General features: G+C 61.9%; 1 protein-coding gene across 8 annotated transcripts in view; it reads right to left on the reverse strand.

Annotated features, from left to right (window-relative positions):
* PTK2B (protein tyrosine kinase 2 beta) overlaps positions 1–1,674 on the reverse strand; it is a 29,530-nt gene extending 27,856 nt beyond the window's left edge. For 4 of the 8 annotated variants that reach the window (XM_037392491.1, XM_037392490.1, XM_037392488.1 and 1 more), the window contains exon 1: positions 1,147–1,673. The gene's annotated coding sequence lies outside the window, so the exon portion shown is untranslated. The other 4 variants (XM_037392489.1, XM_037392487.1, XM_037392492.1 and 1 more) reach the window with 2 other exon arrangements.
* Between the last annotated feature and the right edge of the window lie 9,495 nt (positions 1,675–11,169).

The following is an 11,169-nucleotide window of genomic DNA, read 5'->3' on the forward strand; positions in this document are numbered from 1 at the left end:
GAGCACTCGTAGGTGATTCTGCCTGTGAAAGCAACAGGTGGGGTTGGGGATGTTCCTAGGGTGTCCAAGCCCTGATACCACCCCTCTCCCACAGCTTCATCCAGCGTGAAGACAGCAAGGAGGGGTCTGTGATGGGTGCAGTGGGACACTGAAGCCGGCTGTCCCCTCCCTGACAGACCTCAGGGCCCTGACGGCCATGTTGTCCTGGAAAGAGCCCCGTGCTGGGCACAGTTCCAGGCCAAGATGGTGGTGGAGGACCCCTGCCGCATCACCTTGCCCACAAAGCCCCCAGGACACACCACGGCCAGGCCCAGCTACCAGCACTGACCTCTCCTCACCTCCCTGCCGTAATGCCAGTGCCTCGTCCAGCCTGGTCCCGCTGCTGGCACAAGGCACACGCTCAGCCTTCCCTGGCTGCTGCACATCACCACCTCTTTGGGACAGTCACAACCCCACGCAGCACCTCCAAGACCCCCAAGTCCTTTCCGATCCCTGGCCAAGTGGTCAAGCATCCCCTGGATGTCCCTGTCCTGGCAGGGACCCACCAGTGGGGCTGCCATTTCCAGCTGGGGGGTGCAGGGCAGATTTACCCGGCCAGGGCTGGGTCAGGAGGAGCAGCACGTCCTGGGGGAATCCTCTGTTGGGGCCACACATCCCCGGCTGCATCAGTCCCCACTGGGAAGTACATGGGGCAGTCGCATCAGCCCCCAAGACCGCAACACTCCTGTCTCTGGCTTTCCTCCCCCGTGTCCTCCTGGGTGCCGTGCCGTGCCATGCCATGCCGTGCCAGTGAGCGGAGGCAGGCATGTTCGCCAGCAGGAACCGCCCCACCGCTGGGCAAACATTGACGCTGACGAGAGATAGCAGAGCCTGGGCACTTCCCAGTTGCTGGCTGCGGGGCGGGGAGTACTGGGGGAATGCTGCACCCTGCCCTCACGCCCCCAAGCTCCCAAGCACCCCGGCCACATGTCCCCCTGTGCGGGAAGGGCTAAGGAAGCTAGCTGCCAGGCGCACTGGGGAATGACACCCCGCTGTGGGCAGGGGAGCCCCTCTCCTGCACCCACCTGAGCTCTCATTTCCTCGGCTCTCCTCCCTCGCCTTCCCTGGCACCCAAGCGTCGCCCTGAGAGTGAGCAGAGGCTCTCACCTTGGCGGAGGGCACGGGAGCCACCTTCGCCCCCCCGGGCCAGCCCCAGTCCTCACCCTGGCAGTGGCGGGGGCAGGTGGTTGCGTTGCTGACCGGGAGGTTTGGCCGGGTGGGTGCGTGTCCTGTGTCCCGTGAGGTTGTTGGTATGGGTGGTGAAACCACTCCTCTCCACCGCCCGCTTCCGGAAAGGGCTTGCTGAGGCTGGTGGGTGCCGCCGGCACCGGGAAGAGGAGACAGGAGGTGCGGAAGGGCCGGGACCCCTCACCTGCCCACCCAGCCTTCCCTGCCTGGGTCCCTCAGGCAGGTTGGGGCAGGTCTTGGGATCAGTCAGGAATTTAGGCAGGGAGCCCAAGGCAGCCAGCGTTCAGGCTGGTCCAGCTCATACCTGGGAGGAGCTGGCAAGTCTGCCCACGGTTGAGCCCCTGCTGCAGGGTCCCCCCCTGAAATCGCGGGTCCAGGGGACACCCCAGCACCGCGGAAGAACCCGAGGCAGGAAGAAGGATGGTGCAAGAGCTGCCGGGGCCGACGTTCACAGTCACGGGGCGGCCGTCTGGCACTGCCACACCCCCGTGGGGCCACAGCAACACCTCCCTACTTCTGGGGTGCAGAAGGCCCCCCTTTAATGCTTGCTTTAACACTCCTATGAGGAGCCCACCCACAGCTGGGCATTGAGGCCAGCCACTCAGGCCCCTAGAAGACCTGACCCTGGCCCCAGAGCTCTGCAGAAATGGTTTGGGCAGCACTGGGGATGCCAAGGGGCCAAGGAAGAGCTGGAGGAGGAAAGGAGCAATGGGGTGCACCCCCACCCCACAGCATGCACTGGTGCAGCTGTTGGGGATTGGAGTTGGTGGGTGGCACCCCCGTGACAAGTGGGAATGGGAAAGCAGTGGGGCAAAGATGGTTGGGCAGTTCCCCAAACCCAGGGCAGGAGCTTGCAGGGTCCTGGGGAGCTGCAGCTCCCTGGGGATACCCCTGCCCATTGCTCAACAGGTCCCTGCCATATCATCCCATCGAAGGCTGCACCCCAAAACCAGCACAGTGGGGCCCCTCCCTGCATGTCACCCCCTGCCTCGGAAAGGTGTTCAGAGACAGGTCTCACACCATCTCCTTTCCATTCCTTTCTCCCCCGCTGCTCCCAAATTATGCCCCCGCCTCGAGGTGTGATGGCTGGGAGGGACTGGTGCTACACCAAGCACAACCTGGATGTGGCCCCTTCCTGCTGAAGCTGCTGGAAGACGGAGCATTCCTGCAGCACGGTCTGGCAGCCGGGCACAGAGGGGCAGCAGGATCTCATTGCACCCCGAGAGATGAGTGGGAAGAGGCACAGAGACCAAAAAAGCTTCTGGGCATGAGCAAGACCCTCTCAGGAGCCAGGAGAGCTTTGGATGGACATGGGTCAGCCACTGTTACCTCTTTCCCAACCCAGCCCAGCCACCAGCGGTGCCCTGAGCTCCCACGGCAGCTCTCCCACGTATGAAGAGCAGCACTGACAGCCTGCGCCCACTCTCCTGCCCAAAGTCAGCCAAGTTATTTAAATGCCTAAATACTGTCAAAGGGATGGAGCTACATCCGTACACATCGGGTGGGCTGGCATCTCCTGGCAAGTGGCAGGGGGAAGCACAGTGGGCAGTCAGAGAGAGGAGAGACCACCAGCTCCAGCGACCCTTCTGCTCGCTGCCGCAGCTCCGTGAAGCCAAGGAGGTATACCAGCCCTGCACAGCCCTTTCCTCCGCACCCCTTTCCCTCTCTATCCCCTTTCCCCAGTCCTATCTTGCCCACACCCTCCTGAGGAGGTGCCTGGGCTCCACACAAGTTTGGGAGAGACCCTGGCACGCTGCTTCTGTGCCCTGGCCAGCACAGCCCCCAGGGAGCAGGGCAACCCTTTCCCCCTGCTAATCCCTGCCAAAAATGAACCCAAGAGCCCCCTCCGAGCCCCCAGCGGATTCAGCCCCGTGACTTACAGGAAAGCTGGCTGAACAGCCTGCTGAGCCATCCCATGCTCCTGCACCAAGGGTGAGCTTGTAGCTACGAAACGCTCAAGAGAAACAGGTTTCCCCCCGCCTCCCCCCCCTTCCCCAAACCACCCTCTTCATTGGCACAGAGAGAAGCGATATAATCTGACGGGATTTATTAATAGCACCTCTCCCATCACTAGGGAGCGATGCTTTGGAAACGGCTTTGAGCATCCCAGTGCGGGGAGAAAGGCACAAACTTACTTTTGCCAGGGAGCAGGGCTGGAGCCGAAGGGTTGTTGAGGTGATGGAGGAGGACACCGGTTGCAGCTCCAGAGCCGCCAGAAGATGTTTGGGGATACCAAGGAGCGTGAATAAGTTGCGTCGCGCTGGAGTCATGTAGAAGAAGCGAGGAGATGATGCCAGGAGAGGCGGCTGGGGGTGTTCTTCAAGCCAGGAGGGTTACATGGAGCAGTCCCCGCTCATTTGAAGCGTATAGAGAGATGTTGCATGTTATTGCTGCCATCTTGAGGCCAGCCAGCCTGAGCTGGAGAAATACCCTATGGCATCCTGCAGCACCCTAAGGAGTGTGGAGGTCCCCTGGGTTCTCAAAACCTATAGCAAGTTCCAGCAAAGTAGTTACTATTTACTTTGATAATCAATATTGTTTTCACTTTTAGGGGATGAAAAATCCTTTTGCCAAGTGACTCAGGCCCCAGACCCTTGAAATCAGCAGGAGTAAGGTGGGCAGGTGTCTGCCATGGGCAGCGATGGGGAGACACTGGCCGCAGCAGCGCAGGGTACCAAGCCACTGGCGGGATGCTGGAGCAAGGTTCATGATGCATATGTATGTTTTAAGGTCAATAGGAGCCAGGACAAGTGCTAGCAATGTGGTACACCCCAACAGATCATCACTGCCTGTGTGAGCACTGGGGGATCCCCAGTGGGGGTACTCCCCACCAGCACCCTGCCTCTCCTCATCCCTCGGGGGCAGGAGGGTCAGGTCCTCAGGGTTGGAAGGGGATGGGGGATCATGCAATTATGATTAGCAGAAAAGCACCCGATGTGGGGCTGGATTTGCTTTTCTTTTGCCATCTTACAGCCCCCAGTGAGGAGACTGCTCATCTCACTGGGTCCTAGAGCTATTCCACCTATGACACCTCCAAAGGGGCCAAGCAGGCAGTGGGAGGGCTAGCTGGGCTATCCTAGAAGCCAGTGCGGTCCTCCACAAATTACCTACCGACATACGTCTGCTCGCTGACCCCCACTCAGACCATGCCTACAGACCCCGGGCTGTCCTCCCTCGCCCAGCCCAGCCTCACCCTCCTGGTACCTCAGACCAGTAGAGCTGAGATCCCGCCAGGGGCTTGGAGCAAACCCAAAGCCCTTCCTCAGCATCCCCACTTTGGAGGATCCTTTTCAGTTCTGCCTGGGTCCTGTCCCAGGGATAAGTGCCCTCTGAAAGGGGCTTCCCTGGGGTCCATGCTGGGCATGAAGTAGCTGATGCAGACTTGGAGAGGCATCTGCTCCCCCAGTCCTGGGATGATGATGATGGATGAGTCTGAGATGACCATGTCTGGCCACCTCCAGGCAGCAGGACGTCCAACCCCTTCTTCTCCATCTGGAGCTACTGGTCACCGCCGTAGGGTTGGAAGCATGGTGACCATGAAGTGCAGAGGAAGAGATCTCCAGCTTCAGCACACTGGGACATCTTCCCTCCTCCAGGCTTTGGGATCTGGTGGCATTGACTATGCTGTTGTCATGGGGTTGCCATGGTATTTGTATCTGTGGTTGCCATAGAGACAGGAGGAGGTTGGGAATTGGGAGGCTGCTGCCAGGGCTGCCAGGATATTCTCCAGGCCCCAGGCACAGAGCAGTTACAAGCCTGACCGACCTGTGGTTCCACAGATCCTCATTCTTGCCCTTCCTGAAGACGAGTTGCATTGCCCTTCCAGGGAAGTGAACCTCCCTGCTGGAATGTTTTCACTTTTAGGGGATGTCATGTACAACTGTGTCCCCTCTCCTTCCTGGGAGGACAGGAGCCAGGCAGAACCAAAAGGCATCCTCCAAAGGGGGGTGTCAGAGAAGGGCTTTGAAGTTGCCCCAGGTCCCTGGTAGGACCTCAGTTTTCTTGGACTAAGTTAACCCATCATAGATGAACCGAGACAGGTTCATCAGAGCTGACAAAGGGAGAATCAGAGCTCTGTGCAGTCGCAGGGTCATGATCTCCTGTGATGGGTGGGACTGCATTCCTCCAGTCCCTGCCTTGAGATTCAGGGAACCAAGAGATGGGGTAAGAGCAATTGCCACTGAAAACTGGGGCAAAAAAATTATTGAGGACCTCAGCCTGCTCCAGGTCAGTTGTCACTGGATCTCCTGTCTCATTTATAGGTGGGGTGCCATTTCTTTTGTCTTGATTTTCTGCCTAACATACCAATAATCAGAACCCTTCTTATTGTTCTTCACATCCCTTGCCAAATTTAGCTCCAGCTGTGCCTTAGCCTATCCTGATCTCATCCTTATGCTCCCAGGCAGTATTCCCAGATATTTCAATGAAGCGTGTCCCTGCTTCCAATGCCAATGCATTTTTTGACCAGGAGGTCCCTACTCAGCCATGCTGGTCTCCTGCCTTCCTTGCCTGGCTCCTTGCGCATGGGGTCGCTGTGGCAGCCGCTGCGTATGTGATGTCACCATTGCATCACAAACGTTGCCCCTATTTCAGCGGCTGACGGGGAGGTTCGAGCACCACTTTGCTCGTGGGCCAGCAAGAAGCTGGACAAGAGGGTGAAGAACACACCAGAGGTGGGAAGGAAAGCAAACATGCAGGTGGGAACGGGGTGCTTCGGTGTCACTCCAACATCTCCTACCCTCGCGGGAGGGGGATCTCGCCGGGTTTCTGGGCTTCCCCAGCTGACCCCTTTGCACATCCCCTCGTCACACAGAACCTCTTGAGGAGATGCTGGTGCTCCCTGTGCAAGATGGAGAAGTGGAAGCTGACGCTGGTGCTCTTCACCTTCAACATGAGCCTTTGGGCCTTCTGCAAGCTCATGCCGCCCTGCAACCTCAGCTTTCTGGCCGTCCTGAGTCTGGACATCTTCATGGCCTGGTGGCTCCTCAGCATGGACAAGGCAGGTGTCCATCTTGGCCTGGCCCCAAACACTCCCTGGGCAGGGCTTAGCCCGGGACACAGCCCACCCCCGGGGTGCTCGGGATGGCCCCTTTTGGGAGGGAGCAGTGAACAGTGGCCATTGCCCACCCAGCCCAGGCCCCTGCTCTGGCAGGCACCGAGCCACCTGCGCTCGAGCACCAGGCTTGGGGCCAGGGACACTCCTGTCCCTGGAGCTCCAGTTACCCTTCCCAGCGTCCTTGTTTGCCGGGCAGGGGCCCTCCTGGCTGAGCCGAGGGAGACCCCCCGGCACTAACCCGGGCCTTGCTTTCTGGGGGCAGGGGACCTCTGTGGGGAAGAGCTCTTGGAGAAGCACGAGGAAGGAGCCGTCGGGCGAGCAGCCCCGTCCCAGAGCTGCGCCAGGCTGCGCAGCCGCTGGCGGCCAAGAGATGCCATCGGAGCCGGAGCACCTGCGACAGCTGCTCTTGCTCACTCTGCCTCCTGCCCTAGGAGACCGCGTGCCCTGGGAAGGCGTGCTGGACTCTACAGCGTGGCTTCAGAAGCCTGAGTAAGCAGAGCCCTTCCCTGCCAGGGGGGCAGCCCCCTCCGGGCACCCGGGGAACCCACTTGGGGGTCCCTCTGCCCCGTGCAGCTGCCACCTTGCCCCGGGGAGGCTGCGGGTGGGCAAGAGCAAGATCCAGCAGAGAGCCAGGGCCTGGGGTCGGCCGATCCCCACGAGGAGGCCGAGGAAGGGGTGGGGGGCCAAGGCAAGGGGGGGCGAGGGCCTGGGGAGGGCCAGGGCAACCCCCTGCGGGGAGGGCAGGTTTCCCCTGCTGACACCCACCATACCCCCTCCCACAGAGGTCACCGGTGGCCGCGGCGCCCCTCTCTGTCCTCAGCCCCTGGCCTGGGCTGGCCTTTTCTCCTCAGGATGGAGGGCACCCAGCCCCTCGCTCTGCTGGCCTGGGCTCGCCCCATGTCCCCAGGAGCCCACCTGAGCCACAGCATCCCAGAGATGGCTCCGGGCAGCTGGCAGCTCACCCAGCCGGTCAGGAGAAGGCAGAGGGAGGGTGCTGGCTCTGTCCTGTCCCACAACAGCCCCCACAGCCCAGCTGGTACCTTCCCCCACAGGCGGATGATGGTCCTTGGAGGAAAAGCGGGGGAAAGCAGCAGCAGCAGCGAGGAAGGAGCCTCTGCAAGGGAGCTCCCCGAGGAGGCGGGAGGCATGGCTCAAGGCGGGCCTCTCAGTGCTGACACCAGCTCAGAGCACCTCAGGAACTGGCCCTCCATCGGCAACATGCAGGAGCTCGCCAGATCCCTGATGGCGTCCCTGGACATCACCAAAATCTGCCGCAACCTGCTGGAAGAGCTGAAGAAAATGCGGCACAGCAGCACTTCAATCCCACCTCAAGCCTTTCAGGAAGAATATCGCGTCTGCCTGCAGTGCTGTCGATGCCTCATCAGCACCTGCCCGCACCACAGCGAGCCCGCGGCAGGACAGGACCTGCCCACGCTGGTCATCACCCTCCACAACACGGACATCCTGGTGCACGAGGAGGACCTGCAGCTGGACCTGCGGCTGCGCTTTGAGCTGGCCGTCGATGGGGAGCCGCCCTACGTGTGGGACACCACCCAGCGGCTCCCCGAAATAGCCCCTGAGAGGTGCTGCAAGAACTGCAACGCGCCTCTGCCCAGGAGCCCTGGGGACAGACGGAGCTCGCAGGCATCACACCCCGTCCTCAGGCCCCGGAGAACACAGAAGGGACAGAGGAGACGGGACAGGCAGGACGCAAGGGCTCCTGAGCGGGCAGAACGCAGTGACACCAGCAGCACGGACCTGCATCCGGATGGCCAGGAGGACCCTCTCCCCCCCGCGGTCCCCACGTCTGCCCCATCCCTGTCCTCTGCAGTCCTGGAGCCAGTCCCCACGAATGCCCTGTTCCTGTCCTCGGCAGACCTGGAGCCAGTCCCCACAAGTGCCCCGTCCATGTCCTCTGCGGTCCTGGAGGGGACGCAGAGTGTTGAGAAGCAGGCCCTGCCCCACACAGATCAGAGGGGCCTGCGGCAGAGGTCTGCTGTGCAGCGCGTCGTGCAGTCCTGGCAAATGCTGAAGGCCAGCATGCAGAGGAACATCGGGGATAAGGTGGATGAGCTGTTGGAGCCAGAGAGCCCGGAACCCAGCAGCACCACGGAAGGCAAGCAGAGGCTGACATTCAACCTCTTGTCTAAGGTCGACACACTCTTCCACGCTGCGGATTTGGAGGATTGAGGAGCACCGGCAAGAAAAGGTGGGATGGGAGAAGCGTCGGCAGAGCAAGCGCTGCACGGGAGGATGGGGATGGTCTGGGCTGCCTTGTGCAGCTCTCACAGCTGTGTCGTTCGGGAGGTGTTTCTGTAGGACAAGATACTGTGGTCTGGGAGCGTTGGGATGGCGGTGAGAGCTGCGATGGCCTTTCACCGATGCTTGATGTGGGCAAGAGGAGACGGCCCGCTGGGCACCCACCCAGTGCAGGTGGCAGATGATGGAGAGAAGTGCCTGGGGCTTCCCTGCCCAGCAGCTGCTCCTCACATTCCATGCTGTCCCCAGGTCATTGCTGCCTGCCTGCCTGCTGCTGTCCTGCCCAGAGGGGAAGGTAAAGCAGCCATCGGGGGACCAAGGATAAGAGAGGCCCTCAAGCGCCTTGTGCTCTGCTGGGATGGAGCAAAGATCATCCTGTCATCTCTGGAGGCCTCCAGCAGCAGAGAAGCCCAAAGAGCAGCCGTGAGCACTTTCCCCAGGAACGCGACACCTTGGCAGAGAGGTCGGCTGTGAAACTAAGCTTTTATTTGAATAAAGCAGCAGTGTCCTTCAAACGTCCACGAGAGCTCTTCATGTCTTGAATGAATGGGAGGGGGGGGGCAGTGACCTCCAGGGCTACGAGGGTGTCAGCGACAGTGCTGGCAGTAGGAACAGGCATTGAGGCAGCTCTGTGCCTCGTCCCCACCATGGGGGAGGCTGGCATGTCCCCAGCTGCCCCCACCAGCTTCATACCAGGTCCCTGCTCCATCCTCGTTTCAGACTGTCCCTCCAAGGAGCCTTTTGGGAGCACTCCTGTAGCTCCAGCCATGCAGCCCCAGTTGTCCTTCCCCTTCCCCTGGGGCCAGGGGCTGAGCTCCCCACCAGGGCACTGCCCATGGCCCCAGTGGGCACAGGGCTCTCAGACTGCCAGCCTGGGCAGTCCCGCAGTAGCCGGCTGGGCACCTCTGCCGGCCCCGGTGAGGGATGCACAGCCTCGGCATCGACACCATCCTCCAGCCCATTTCTCCGGGACTAAAGCTGCAACGGAGACCCACAGATGAGGCATGCAAAAGAGCAGCAGCAGCAGCAGCAGCAGCAGCGAGGCTTGAGTCTGCCAAGTCCCTTGAGGCTGCCAAAGGGCTGCAAGGAGAAGAAAGGCAGGGCGCACAGGGCACCCCCCTTTCCCCAGTCCAAGTGCTCCCCACCAGCAATGGGGCCCTCCTGGGCTTTGTTGGGGACTGGCACCCAGGGCCTGTGGGGATCCTGGCAGAGTGGAGACGTGCCTGGCACAGTAAGGCTGCTGGGCATGGGGTTCACAGCGGGAGGAACGGCTGAGGAGAGACTCTGCAACTTGCTGACGTCGTCCTGCTGATGGCATGGATGCAGGGCTGTCTTCTGCTGAGAAGTCACTTGTGCTTTGGCCATGCACCTGCAGCTTTGGAGAACGGGGAAGCTCCACTTGGCATGATCCCTCCTTCCCACCCCCTGGGCAGGCCACCTGGGGTCAGGGTGGGCTACCGAAAAACGTGGGCTTGCTCTTTCCTCCCGGTCTGGGCTGCTGGCTGCAGCAGCCTGTCATCTCCTGATCTTCCCCCCTTGCTTCACTTTGGTTCTGTGTGACTGGGCTCCAGCAGGTCTGGACCTCGGACCTGTGAAGCTGCTGAGCCAGCTCAGGATGGGGTCTCATTCCAGTTGCCCACCCCAGACCTAATCCCGGTCCCGAACCCGCCTTGGCGATCAAATTCCGTGCTGCCTCTGGCTGGGATGAAGTCAGCTTTCCTCCTGGCAGCCCATATAGTGCCGTGCCCTGGAGTTGTAGCTGGAGCGCTGCTGAGAGCGCAACGGTTTGGCTACCACTGAGTACTGGCTGGTACGCCAGTCCCGAGAGACTCTGGCAGGCGGCAGAAATGGGCTGACAGGAACTGCATGAAACCCAACAGGGCCAAGCGCCAAGTCCTGCACTTTGGGAGCAACAAGCCCAGCAGGTCGCGGGAGGGAGAGGAGGATAGAGCGCCTGAAGAGAGATGTATGGCAGGAGGATGGAGAACTGCTCTGGCAGGAGCTGAGAGAACAGCTGGCTCTTGTGAAGGAAAGTAAGGAAGATGAAGGCGGTGATGTAGCAGTGCCAAGGCGCCTGCAGGGCTCCGGAGCTGCGGAACTGCACCAGGGGTTTCTGCCCGGAGCTGCTGGTACCCACGGCTGGGATGCGTACCCGGGCTCCGAGAGACAAGGACGAGCTCCTCTGCCCAGCGCAGTGTCTCTGGCTGCCCCGCGGCCGCAGCCCGGGCCTTCGTACCCACAGGGGCCGGGCCCGGGTGGGCTCCAGGGGTCCCTGCCCAGCCCCCCCGCCCCGCGGCGCGGTGACCGGCAGCGCGGGCTGCTGAGCCGGCCAGGCCCGGCGGCGCGGCGCGGCGCCGGCGGGACCCAGCGGCGTCTCACCGCGGCGCCGGTGACGGCAATCGGCCCCCTCGGCCCCCGCTCTACCGCCCCGGCCTCCGGGCCCGCGCCCGCCGCCAACCGCCACCCGCCCAGCGCAACGGCCGCGGCGGGCGCGCCCAGGGCGTTGCCAGGCGACGGCGGCGGGCGCGCGGCTCCGCGCATGCGCGGTGGCTCCGCTGCGGGCGGGCCGGGGCCGCGTGAGCCGGGGAGCGGGCCCGGGGCGGCGGCGCCGAGCGGGCGGGGCCCGG

This window comes from Falco rusticolus, chromosome 6 (genome assembly GCF_015220075.1).
Source record: "Falco rusticolus isolate bFalRus1 chromosome 6, bFalRus1.pri, whole genome shotgun sequence".
Classification (NCBI taxonomy): domain Eukaryota; kingdom Metazoa; phylum Chordata; class Aves; order Falconiformes; family Falconidae; genus Falco; species Falco rusticolus.